The sequence below is a fragment of the Schistocerca cancellata genome, chromosome 9 (assembly GCF_023864275.1).
Source record: "Schistocerca cancellata isolate TAMUIC-IGC-003103 chromosome 9, iqSchCanc2.1, whole genome shotgun sequence".
NCBI classification, from domain to species: domain Eukaryota; kingdom Metazoa; phylum Arthropoda; class Insecta; order Orthoptera; family Acrididae; genus Schistocerca; species Schistocerca cancellata.
In genome coordinates, this window is record NC_064634.1 from 223,142,103 (window position 1) to 223,154,432 (window position 12,330).

The following is a 12,330-nucleotide window of genomic DNA, read 5'->3' on the forward strand; positions in this document are numbered from 1 at the left end:
TTCCGGCTTTCCACGTCCATGCTTCTCTGCCATACAATGCAATGCAGTGCATCAAACGTAGAGTGTATGAAATTTCTTGCTTAAATTAAGGCCTACGTCTGCTATGTTTCGTACTGGTACATTTCTCTTGGCCAGGGATGTCCTTTGTGCCAGTGCTATTCTGCTTTTTAAGTCCTTCTAGGTCCATCCGTCATGGCTTATTTTCCTGCCTAGGTAGCAAGATTCCTTAACTTCATCTACTTTGTGATCACAAATCCTGATGTTACATTTCTCGCTGTTCTCATTAGCTACGTCTTTCTTCGATTTACTGTCAATCCATATTCTGTGCTCATTAGACCATTCCATTCAACAAATGCTGGAATTCTTCACTATCGCTCAAGACATGAATCTCATCAGTGAATCTTATCGTTGATATTCTGTCACATTCAAACAGAATCCCAGTCTTGACCTTTCTTTTCTTTTCGTCATTGCTTCTTCGATGAACAGACTGAACAGTAGGAGCAAAAGACTACATCCGTGTCTTACACACTTTTTAATCCAAGCAGTTCGTTCTTGGTCTTCCACTCTTATTGATCATGGGATTACCTCTGCGAAAGCTGTAACGAAAATTTGTAAACGTCCCTATGGCAGCGCTACAGTGTTTCGACGGGTCTATACACGGGTACAATTTTCACCTGGAACCGTTAGCACTTCGCAGTTGGAACCTTGCAACAGCACTGCGAGTTGACAGAGATGTTCTTAGGCCGTCTCAACTCTAGAATCCTGCATCAGCGGTTTTCGGAATTTTCTACTGTTTCTGTTGCTGCGAGGCATGAGGTAGCGATCTATGCAGCGTAGTAATTATTACGAGCTCTACCCGTTTAAGTGCTGTGTAATACACTGAAGCGCCGAAGAAACTTTTATAGGCTTGCGCATTCAAATACAGAGATACGTAAATAGGCAGAATACGACGCCGCTGTCGGCAACGCCTACATAGGACAGGAAGTGTCCGGCGGAGTTATTAGATCGGCCGCTGCTTCTACAATGGCAGGTCATCAAGATTTAAGTGAGTTTGAACGTGGTGTTACAGCCGGCGCACGAGCGGTGGGACGCATCTCCGAGGTAGCGATTGAGTGGGGATTTTCCTTTACGACCATTTCACGAATGTTCCGTGAATATCAGGAATCCGGTAAAACATAAAGTCTCCGACATCGTTGCGGTCGGGAAAATATCCTGTAAGAAAGGGACCAACGACGACTGAGGAGAATCGTTCAACGTGACAGAAGTGTAACCCTTCCACAAATTGCTGCAGATTTCAATGGTGGGCTATCAGCAAGTGTTAGCGTGCGAACCATTCAACGAAACATCATCGACATGGTCTTTTGGAGCCCTTCATGACTGCACGACACAGAACTTTACGCCCCACCTGGGACCGCCAACACCGACAATGGGCTGTTGATGACTGGAAACATGTTGCCTGATCGGATGAGTTTCATTTCAAATTGTATCGAGCAGACGGACATGTGTGGGTTTGGAGACAACCTCATGAATCCATGGACCCTGAATGTCAACACGGTACTGTTCGTTCAAGCTGCTGGAAGCTCTGTAATAGTGTGGGACGTGTGTAGTTGGATTGATATAGGACCCGTGATACGTCTAGATACGATCAAGACGGGTGACACGTACGTAAACATCCTGTCTGATCAGCTACATTCATTCATGACCATTGTGAATTCCGACGCACTTGAGCTTTTCCAGCAAGACAATGCGACACACGACATGTCCAGAATTGCTACAGAGTGTCTCCACGAACACTCTGCGGAGTTTAAACAGTTCCACTCGCTACCAAACTCACCAGACATGAACGTTACTGATCTCGGATGCCTTGTGACGTGCTGTTCAGAAGAGATCTCCACCTCCTGTACTCTTACGGATTTATGGGCAGCCCTGCAGGATTCATGGTGTTAGTCCCCTCCAGCACTATTTTAGACATTAGTCGAGTCCATGCCACGTCGTGTTGCGGCATTTCTACGAGCTCACGGGGGTCCTACACGATATTGGGTATCGTGACAAAAAATAAAAACATCTACAGCCGTCCTTATGATTTTATTTTATTTTGTCGCAATAAAATACTTCTTTAATTAAGACAACGGTTTCGACAGACTTTGCAATCATCTTCAGTTCTTAAAAAAATCTTTCTCTTAAAAAAATCTTTTTCAAAATGTTGATTTTACGTCGAACCTCACGCTAAGGTGTCAAGTGGATAAAAATCAGCACATTATAACAGGTTTGTCATAACTAAAAGATTTAAAAACGTAGAGCACCTTGTGCAAAAGGCCACATCCTCATTTATGTCGCCCACGGGTGCTTGTTACATCACAAACTTAATTCGCTGTAATACACCTGTTTGCATAAGCTGAACATATTCCAGCTGGACATATTCCATTTTGTAGGCTGTTGAATATTTTTTTAGCAACTTGTGAAGTTCTTTTTCTGAAATTATAATCATCTGTTTAGTTTGTACACGAATATCAATTCTAGCGATTGCCGTCCATTTCGGATATTCCCTCGTGGTACGTCGTTTTTTTGTCTTATTGTGTACCTGTCTACCTTTCCTTTTACACTGCCCTTAACTATATTAATTAATATTTTAGAGGTATGCAATAACACTGGTAGTGTCGTGTATTTGGTGCACTTAGCTGCCTTTCCTATTTTAAGAATTGTAATGGTTATTGTTGTGCGAAGTCTTCTGACGTGATTCCTCTTTCATAGTAGTGATTTACAAGTATTACTCTGTCTTACATTTTGTTACCTAAATTTTTCAGTCATTCTGCAGGCATGTTATCAACACCGATTGCTTTTTCTTCTTTGAGATTGCGATGTTATTTCATTATCTTGAATTTCCACTTTCCCTGGTACACAGCACGAGGACACCACCTTGTCCTGTCTCTGAATGCTGAAAAGGCGAGTTACTGATCGTCTGAATATGTTTTTATGCTTAATACCTGCGATGGAGGCAAACCTACACATTATTTTCTTCAGCGCTCAGAAGTTTGCATATAAATCAGCATCATGCACCGTGAATGTGTCGGGGAAGATAATCTTGAGAGCACATTCGGGAAATAACACAGAATAGCCGTTGGAAGTCCCCTGCTTAGACGTGATGGTCTGAACAACAGCATAGACCGTAATTGACGAAAAAATACGAATACGTGGGCGCACAGTGGGTGATACCTCTATCGCGGTAGTGCCTTCCTCTGGCCTGGTGGGCATCAGACAGTAGGACAGTTGATATTTTTAAAAATATCGGGAATCCGATTTATCGATGTTTAAGGAAATAGCATTCTCAACCCTAGATATACCGCTAAAGTAACCGATAAATCAAAGGAAAAAAAATGGAATGGGTATTGTAACTACACTGCCGATTTTAGACTTATAATTTTAAGTATAGTCTGTAAATCAACGAGCTAGAAGTCTGCCTACCCTCCACAAAGGAAGAATTGAAAGGAAAATACTCAATTTGAAAATTTGTAGGATAATACACTCCTGGAAATTGAAATAAGAACACCGTGAATTCATTGTCCCAGGAAGGGGAAACTTTGACACATTCCAGGGGTCAGATACATCACATGATCACACTGACAGAACCACAGGCACATAGACACAGGCAACAGAGCATGCACAATGTCGGCACTAGTACAGTGTATATCCACCTTTCGCAGCAATGCAGGCTGCTATTCTCCCATGGAGACGATCGTAGAGATGCTGGATGTAGTCCTGTGGAACGGCTTGCCATGCCATTTCCACCTGGCGCCTCAGTTGGACCAGCGTTCGTGCTGGACGTGCAGACCTCGTGAGACGACGCTTCATCCAGTCCCAAACATGCTCAATGGGGGACAGATCCGGAGATCTTGCTGGCCAGGGTAGTTGACTTACACCTTCTAGAGCACGTTGGGTGGCACGGGATACATGCGGACGTGCATTGTCCTGTTGGAACAGCAAGTTCCCTTGCCGGTCTAGGAATGGTAGAACGATGGGTCCGATGACGGTTTGGATGTACCGTGCACTATTCAGTGTCCCCTCGACGATCACCAGTGGTGTACGGCCAGTGTAGGAGATCGCTCCCCACACCATGATGCCGGGTGTTGGCCCTGTGTGCCTCGGTCGTATGCAGTCCTGATTGTGGCGCTCACCTGCACGGCGCCAAACACGCATACGACCATCATTGGCACCAAGGCAGAAGCGACTCTCATCGCTGAAGACGACACGTCTCCATTCGTCCCTCCATTCACGCCTGTCGCGACACCACTGGAGGCGGGCTGCACGATGTTGGGGCGTGAGCGGAAGACGGCCTAACGGTGTGCGGGACCGTAGCCCAGCTTCATGGAGACGGTTGCGAATGGTCCTCGCCGATACCCCAGGAGCAACAGTGTCCCTAATTTGCTGAGAAGTGGCGGTGCGGTCCCCTACGGCACTGCGTAGGATCCTACGGTCTTGGCGTGCATCCGTGCGTCGCTGCGGTCCGGTCCCAGGTCGACGGGCACGTGCACCTTCCGCCGACCACTGGCGACAACATCGATGTACTGTGGAGACCTCACGCCCACGTGTTGAGCAATTCGGCGGTACGTCCACCCGGCCTCCCGCATACCCACTATACGTCCTCGCTCAAAGTCCGTCAACTGCACATACGGTTCACGTCCACGCTGTCGCGGCATGCTACCAGTGTTAAAGACTGCGATGGAGCTCCGTATGCCACGGCAAACTGGCTGACACTGACGGCGGCGGTGCACAAATGCTGCGCAGCTAGCGCCATTCGACGGCCAACACCGCGGTTCCTGGTGTGTCCGCTGTGCCGTGCGTGTGATCATTGCTTGTACAGCCCTCTCGCAGTGTCCGGAGCAAGTATGGTGGGTCTGACACACCGGTGTCAATGTGTTCTTTTTTCCATTTCCAGGAGTGTAATTGGACTTAGATGGAAAGCTCATATTAGAATATTTTTCTGGTCGATTATTGTGTTGTTAATTAACAACTGTGTACATGGTGCATTGTCATGCAGTCTTACATTTCAGTTAAGCTCATATACCTTATTTTCTCTATTTGTCATTGGCTTCATGTGGAAATAAACCTTTTTTCGTGGTGAAGTAGGAAAAGTACGTGGTGAAGCTAAACTTTGTAATTTCTGTTGGTAGCACCGAGCGCCGATTACGTCAGCATTTCACTTCACACGTCTCCATCAGCCGCAATATCTAATCTTGTCATTTAAATTTTTGTTCATCATTTTCAGTAGCCGTTTTCGAAAAGTGCTGATGTGAAGAAACAGCACACTAGTTGCGACAAACATTTTTTTTTTAACGCAACTGGTGTGCTGTTCCTTCATACTCGAAATATTGTTATTCCATTCACATCGCCACCCCTCGGTGCAATCGAACCTCTTCTTTGTGCTACCTATACTTGCTTCGCACAGTCAAAGAGAAAGACTGGACGTGATGAAAGATCCTTCACACAGTGAAAGTAAAATTATGTTCTACTACAATTTCAAATACTTAATATAAAATTGCGAAAAAGCATAACATAAAGTAAAACGGCTCTCGATATCGCCATTTGGATTCGATTTATCGAGGAAATATATATCGCCTACGTAAATATATACCGATATCTTACGCTACATTAAATCGAAATATCGATATTCCATCAACAGTCGTATCAGGCAGCCGACACCGCGGTCACGACCATCAGCAATCTCTTCAGTGAGAGCTAGGGCTGGCTCATTGCCAGGCCTCATTGGTTCCGTGACAGCAACACACGCGTATTAGACTGTCAATATAAATTTTTGGTCTGGATACAGACTGAGGTAATATCACCCAAGCTACGCTATCCCTTTTTCTGTGACCTGTTTTCCACCATATTTAATTTCGAGTTTTATTATGTATACAATGAAACCATGAATGCTGTTGAAAATGTGAAAACATTTAACTTTAGGCTTCGGGCAGCTACTTTGTCAGGCATAGGGTTGGTTCCTATTCATGATATTGGTAGGCGGGAATTCACAAGACAATGCCTGCATCTCAGTAGGAACAGGAAGGGTAAATTGGCTGGGATGATAGCATAATCTTTAAGGGGGGCCACTGAAGCTCACGGGAGTACTTCGTTTTTAGGCTACGATAAGTGTCCAATCAGCCAAAATTGATTGAAATTAAGCTTAATGAGAAGCTCATAGAGACGGGTACTAGGGATGTTAAAAGATCACAAAATTCTCATAACAGTACAGTGAAAAATAATGTTGGTATATCACAATATTCTCATAAAAGCACAGTGAAAAATAGTGTTAGTATATTGCATCAGAATATCAGGGGATTAAAAACAAAGTAGTTGAGCTTCTTGTTTGTTTATAAGATTTAGAAACTGAGGGTTGAATAGATGTACTATGCCTGTCTCAGCATCATATAGGCACAAGTATGGAAATGGTAAATGTAGTGGGTATAAGCTTTCAGCACATGTAAGTAGAGTCGCTATGGAGAGAGGAGGAGTTGCCATATATATTAAAATCAGTCATAGTGTGAAAAATTTCGAAACAAAAAAAATTATGTAGAGCAACAAATAAAAGTATGTCAGCTTAAACTAAATAATGGTACCTTTGTAATTGTAGCTGTATATAGTCCCCATTTGGAAATTTTCAGCTATTTTTGAAAAACTTTGATTCTTTGTTGTGCTACCTGTCAGACAGAGGAAAGCAAATTAATGTTTGTGGGGATTTCAGTGTAGATTTACTGAAAGAGTTAGATAGAATGCTTGACCTTGAAGTATTACTTGGTTCTTTCAGTTTGACATCAGTTATTGATGTTCCTACTTGGGTGGTAGAGGAATTAAGCACACTGATGGATAATGTTTTCATAAACCAAGATAAATTTAATCAAATAAACATTTCCTGTTAAGAATGGTCTGTCTGATCATGATGCACATCTAGTTACAGTACATGACATAGCGCCCTACAGATTTAAGAACTGAAAATTTTAGGGAAAGCTTGCAACAGTTAGACTGGGATGAAGTGCACAGGGAACCAGATGCTAATTTAAAATTTAACCTATTTTATGATGCCTTTGTGAGTATATTTGAAAACATTTTCAAAAAGAAAACAGTGAAATGTAGTTGTAAGAAACCATCTAAAAAGCCATAGATTACTAAAGGGATAAAAGTATCTTGAAAACACAGAATGGAAATCTATCGTATAGCTAGGAGGAGTAATGATCCAGAAACAGAGAAACATTATAGAAACTGCTGCGCTATATTGGGAAAACTTATTAAAAAGTCCAGACATATGTGTATTATGTCTGAGATTAGTACATCTGATATACAATTCAAACAAATTGGAATGCTGTTAAAAGGGAAACAGCACTACCGAGAGCACAGGAAGACTGTATTTCTAACAAACTCAATGAAAAGTTTCTTAATAAGAAGTCACAGTAGAAAACATTTTTAATAATCATTTTGTAATTGTTGTAGAGAAAATAGGATCCAGCTACTCATTAGAAAATGCAAGGCAGTATATGGAAGAGGCAATATCTATGCAATTTGATAAAATTGAAATTCAACCCACCATTCCTACTGAAATTAGGAAAATAATAAATTCACTAAAAAGTACTAGCTCACATGAAATGGATGGCATTTCCAGCAAAATACTAAAAGCTTATTCCCAACAGATAAGTAGGATTATCAGTCACATATGTTGTAGCTCACTGAAACGGCGTTTTACCAGGTATACTGAAATACACTATTGTTAAACCATTTCATAAGAAAGGGGATATGTTTGATGCTAACAACTACCACCCAATCTCACATCTATCAGCTTGATCCAAAATGCTAGAAAAAGTAATATATTCAAGAGTAGCATCAAATATTTGTAAAAATGAAGTACTGACCACATGTCAGTTTGGTATTCAGAAAGGATTTTCATCAGAAAATACTGAATGTGCTTTTACTGATCAAATATTAGATGGATTCAATAATCGGACATCACCCACTGGGATATGTTTTGATCTCTCAAAAGCTTTTGATTGTGTGTGTTATAAAATTCTTCTAGATAAGCTTAAGTATTGTGCCATGAGTAGGACAGTGCACAAAAGGTTTAATTCATATTTAACTGGAAGAATGCATAAGGCTGAGATTAACAGTACAGATAGTCTTAAAAAAATCAGTAGAGTCCTCTGACTGGGAAGGTATCAAGAATGGTGTTCCACAGGGTTCAGTCTTGGGTCCCTTATTGTTCTTAAAATAATATTAATGACTTGCCACTCTATATTCATGAAGATGCAAGGCTCGTTCTTTTTGCTGATCATACAAGTATAGTAATCACACCCAAAAAAACAAGAATCAGCCTATGAAATTGTAAATAATGTCTTTCAGAAAATTATTAAGTGGTTCTCTGCAAATGGATTCTCTGTAAAATTTGAGAAATCACAGTATATACAATTCTGTACAGTAAATGGTATAACACCATTGATAGATATAGACCATGAACAAAGTCTGTTGCTAAGGCAAAATATTATAAATTTCTGGCTGTGTGTACTGATGAGAAATTGTATTGGAAGAAATGTATCGATGATCTGCTGAAATAGTTAGGTTGAGCTACTTATGCTATTATGGTTATTGCAAATTTTGGTGATAAAAGTTTCAGTAAATTAGCCTACTGTGGCTATTTTCAGTCACTGCTTTCATATGACATCACATTTTGGGGTAATTTATCATTAAGAGAAAAACTATTCATTGCACAAAAGTGTGTAATCAGAATAATAGCTGGAGCCCACCCACGATCACCTTGCAGACGTTTATTTAAGGAACTAAGGATATTCAGAGTACCTTCCCAATACATATATTCTCTTATGAAATTTGTTGTTAATAACCCATCCCAATTCAAAAATAACAGCGAAGTGCATAGCTACAACACTAGAAGAAAGGATGATCTTCACTATTCTGAGTTAAACCTTACTTTGGCACAGAAAGGGGTGAGTTACGCTGCCACAAAAATCTTTGGTCATTTGCCAAATAAAGTTAAAAGTCTGACAGATAGCCAACCAACATTCAAAAACAAATTAAAAGAATTTCTGAATGACAACACCTTCTACTCAATAGATGAATTTTTAGATATGAAGTAGTAACAAAAAAAAAATGTGCAAAGAAAACTTATGTTAAAGTGACACCTTCCACATCATTACGAAATGTATTCATGATCTATGGAACAAGTATTACTTATGTATCTATTTACGTGATGATACGGTGCGAGACAGAGAGCAACCAGAGATAACATACAAAATACTACTGCAACAAAGAGTTGGGGTGTCTACAAAGTGGAAAGGCTAGTCTCTTTGTAATTTGTTCATCTTAGGAGGGAGAGAATTATAAGGAATTGAGGCTAATGTGGTCTGATATTTTGTAGAGATACTGAATGCCGTTTCTAGAATATATTATTGTCCGAAGACATCTTGCTATATTTTCTTTGGCAAAATTAAGTCAGATTGTCGACGAGTTTTTAACTGTGATTGTGACTAATAATGTTAGGGATTGTTACAACTGATTTTAAGAACACATGCTTTTAGGTTTCAGGTTCGCGTTCAGTGTTTTTCTTGCAACTGTCTGAATCTCAGTTTTCATGTTTAAAGATTTATTTCTGCGCAAGTTTTGGGGAATTTTGAGGGACGATGTGTTAAATAGAGGCTGCAGTAGGGTCGTTGGCTTTCTAGCAACTCATTTGATTACGTAATTTAATCTCATAAGTACCACTAATTAACAACCTGTTCATTCTGTACACAGAGCGCCGCAATGGCACAAATGCAGATTCCCTACTACTTACAGTCACGAGGGAGAACGGAAGTGTGAACGCTTTCGTAAGTGTACTGTGATTAGCGCATTTCAGTTCTGATGCAGCACAACTTCGGTAAACATATGAAATCACATTCGCCTTGAGAAGATATTCAAATTAGATTTCACAGAACGAGATTTCCGTGGTAATTTATCAAACTGAATGATAAAATTCCTAGAACAAAGGTTGCTTTCAATCACGATATTTAACATACGTCAAAGACTTTCCAGAATTCCATTCTCAGTTACATACACACCTAGAAAACATCAGTATCAGATTATATAAATTATTATTGTGGAAATACTATAAAGCGTGTTGGTATAATACCAGGACCACAAAAGATAATTACCGGAATCCGTTTCAGTACAAAGCGAGTAAGTTACATACTTACAGAAGGAAAATTTACTGTTACTCAAGGACCGCAAAATGGTAGGACAGAATTTGTCTGGTGGTGAGAGGTTCTAAGTTGGGAGATTACAGGTAGGCAAACGTGATATTTTCAGAAGTGCTGGCAGTTCCACTCTACTTCTAGATGTCTTCGATGAGGTACTACGGGTCTTCCTCAGGTAGGTACTGGGTGACGTATAATTTGTGCTTCACGTAATTGTGGGTGAGTTTTGGATTCCGTGGGCGATTGGTATTCCATGTGGAGCCGCCTCATTAGGAGCAATAGGACTTTTAGACCATGTAGCTGTTAGTTATTAATTAAATGCAATACATTCCATGATGGCATACAGTGTATTTAATTGTGGCTCAGCGTGTTTCTCGTGGAACTGTTAGCCACCTTCACAAGTGTAGCACGATTTTAGGCTTGTTCGCAAACATGTGTACTTTAATGCACGTATAGGCACGAATTACCTGCAATTACCTTCTGAATTATTAATCACCGGCAAGTTATTTTATGTTCTGTATATCCCATGCTCTAGGGGTAGCGCCATTGATTAGTAATCAAAACGTCTTCGATCACGGGTTCGAAACCAGACACAGCTTAAACCAACAGTGGCGGCCGAAACATTAGGCTTAAAAAAGTCATCCTCCTTCTGCCAACTACCTTGTCAACGAGAGCGGAGGAAGGGAAGAGGTTCAGGGCACTGTGTTGTCTTTCGGGGTGGGAAACTGCCCCTAAAGGCGGAAGAATCAGCAATGAGCAACGGCAATAGGATGCGGAAGGCAATGAATACCGCAGCATTACAGACGCATACAGAGTATCTACAGGACATGTGGCCTGTAACTAAAACAGGATCTTGATGATCTATCCATTGTAAAAGATTCCGGAATAGTCTCCCTTTCGGATCTCCAGAAGAGACTGCGAAGGTGGAGGTGACCACGAGGAAAAGACTGAATAACCAACGAAAGAGTAACGTTCTACGAGTCGGAGCGTGGAATATCAGAAGCCTGAACATGATAGGGAACCTAGAAAATCTGAAAAGGGAAACGCAAAGGCTCAGTCTAGATATAATAGGCGTCAGTAAGTGAAATAGGAAGGACAAGAATATCTGATTAGATGAGTATAGCGTAGTATCAACAGCAACAGAAAATGATATAATAGGAGCAGGATTTGTTATGAATAGGAAGGTAGGGCTGTGAACAGTTCAGTGACAGAGTTATTCTCATCAGAATCGACAGCAGACCAACACCGACAAAGATCGTTCAGGTATACATTCCGACATTCCCAGGAACAGATATAGACTGAGATCACAATTTAGTAGTGATGAAGAGTAGGCTAAAGTTTAAGGGATTAGTTAGGAAAAATCACTACTCAAAGAAATGGGATACGGAAGTACTAAGGAGTGACGAGATACGCTTGAAGTTCTCTAAGTCTATAGATACAGCAATAAAGAATTGCTCAGTAGGCAGTATAGTTGAAGAGGAATGGATCTGTCTAAAAAGGACAATCATAGGACTTCGAAAGAAAAACATAGGTATAAAGAAGGTAATTGCGAAGGAACCAAGGGTAACAGAAGAAATACTTCAGTTGCCCGACGAAAGAAGTAAGTATAATAATGTTCAAGGAAATTCCGGAATACGGAAATGCAAGTAACTCAGGAATGAAGTAACTTGGAAGTGCAGGGAAGCTAAGAAAAAATGACTGCATGAAAAATGTGCTACAGAGCTCAAAATGTGCTATCTCATATGTTTCAAAACCCCGCGCATAGAAACGGGCTTTTCCGGGGCACATACCTGGTTCTGTTGGTGCTGTATAGGTTGGACCGCGTTTTGGATAACCCTTGGGCTAAGAACCATTTTTTCGCTGAACAGAAGGTATTGCCTCACTGTGACCATCCTACATGTACAGGGTCGAAGTTTGAGCGTTCAGCAAATAGAACAAATCGCTTGACTCTTTTTGGTCCATGGCGTGCTTTAAGCAGCTTACGAAGGCACTATTTAGATCATGGGTGGTTCCTGAGAAAATCTGAAAAACATCGTTTTAGTGCACCAAAAACGAGCCGCAGATTCCAAGACGGCTACGGACACCAAATGTCTGTAATTTTTACAAT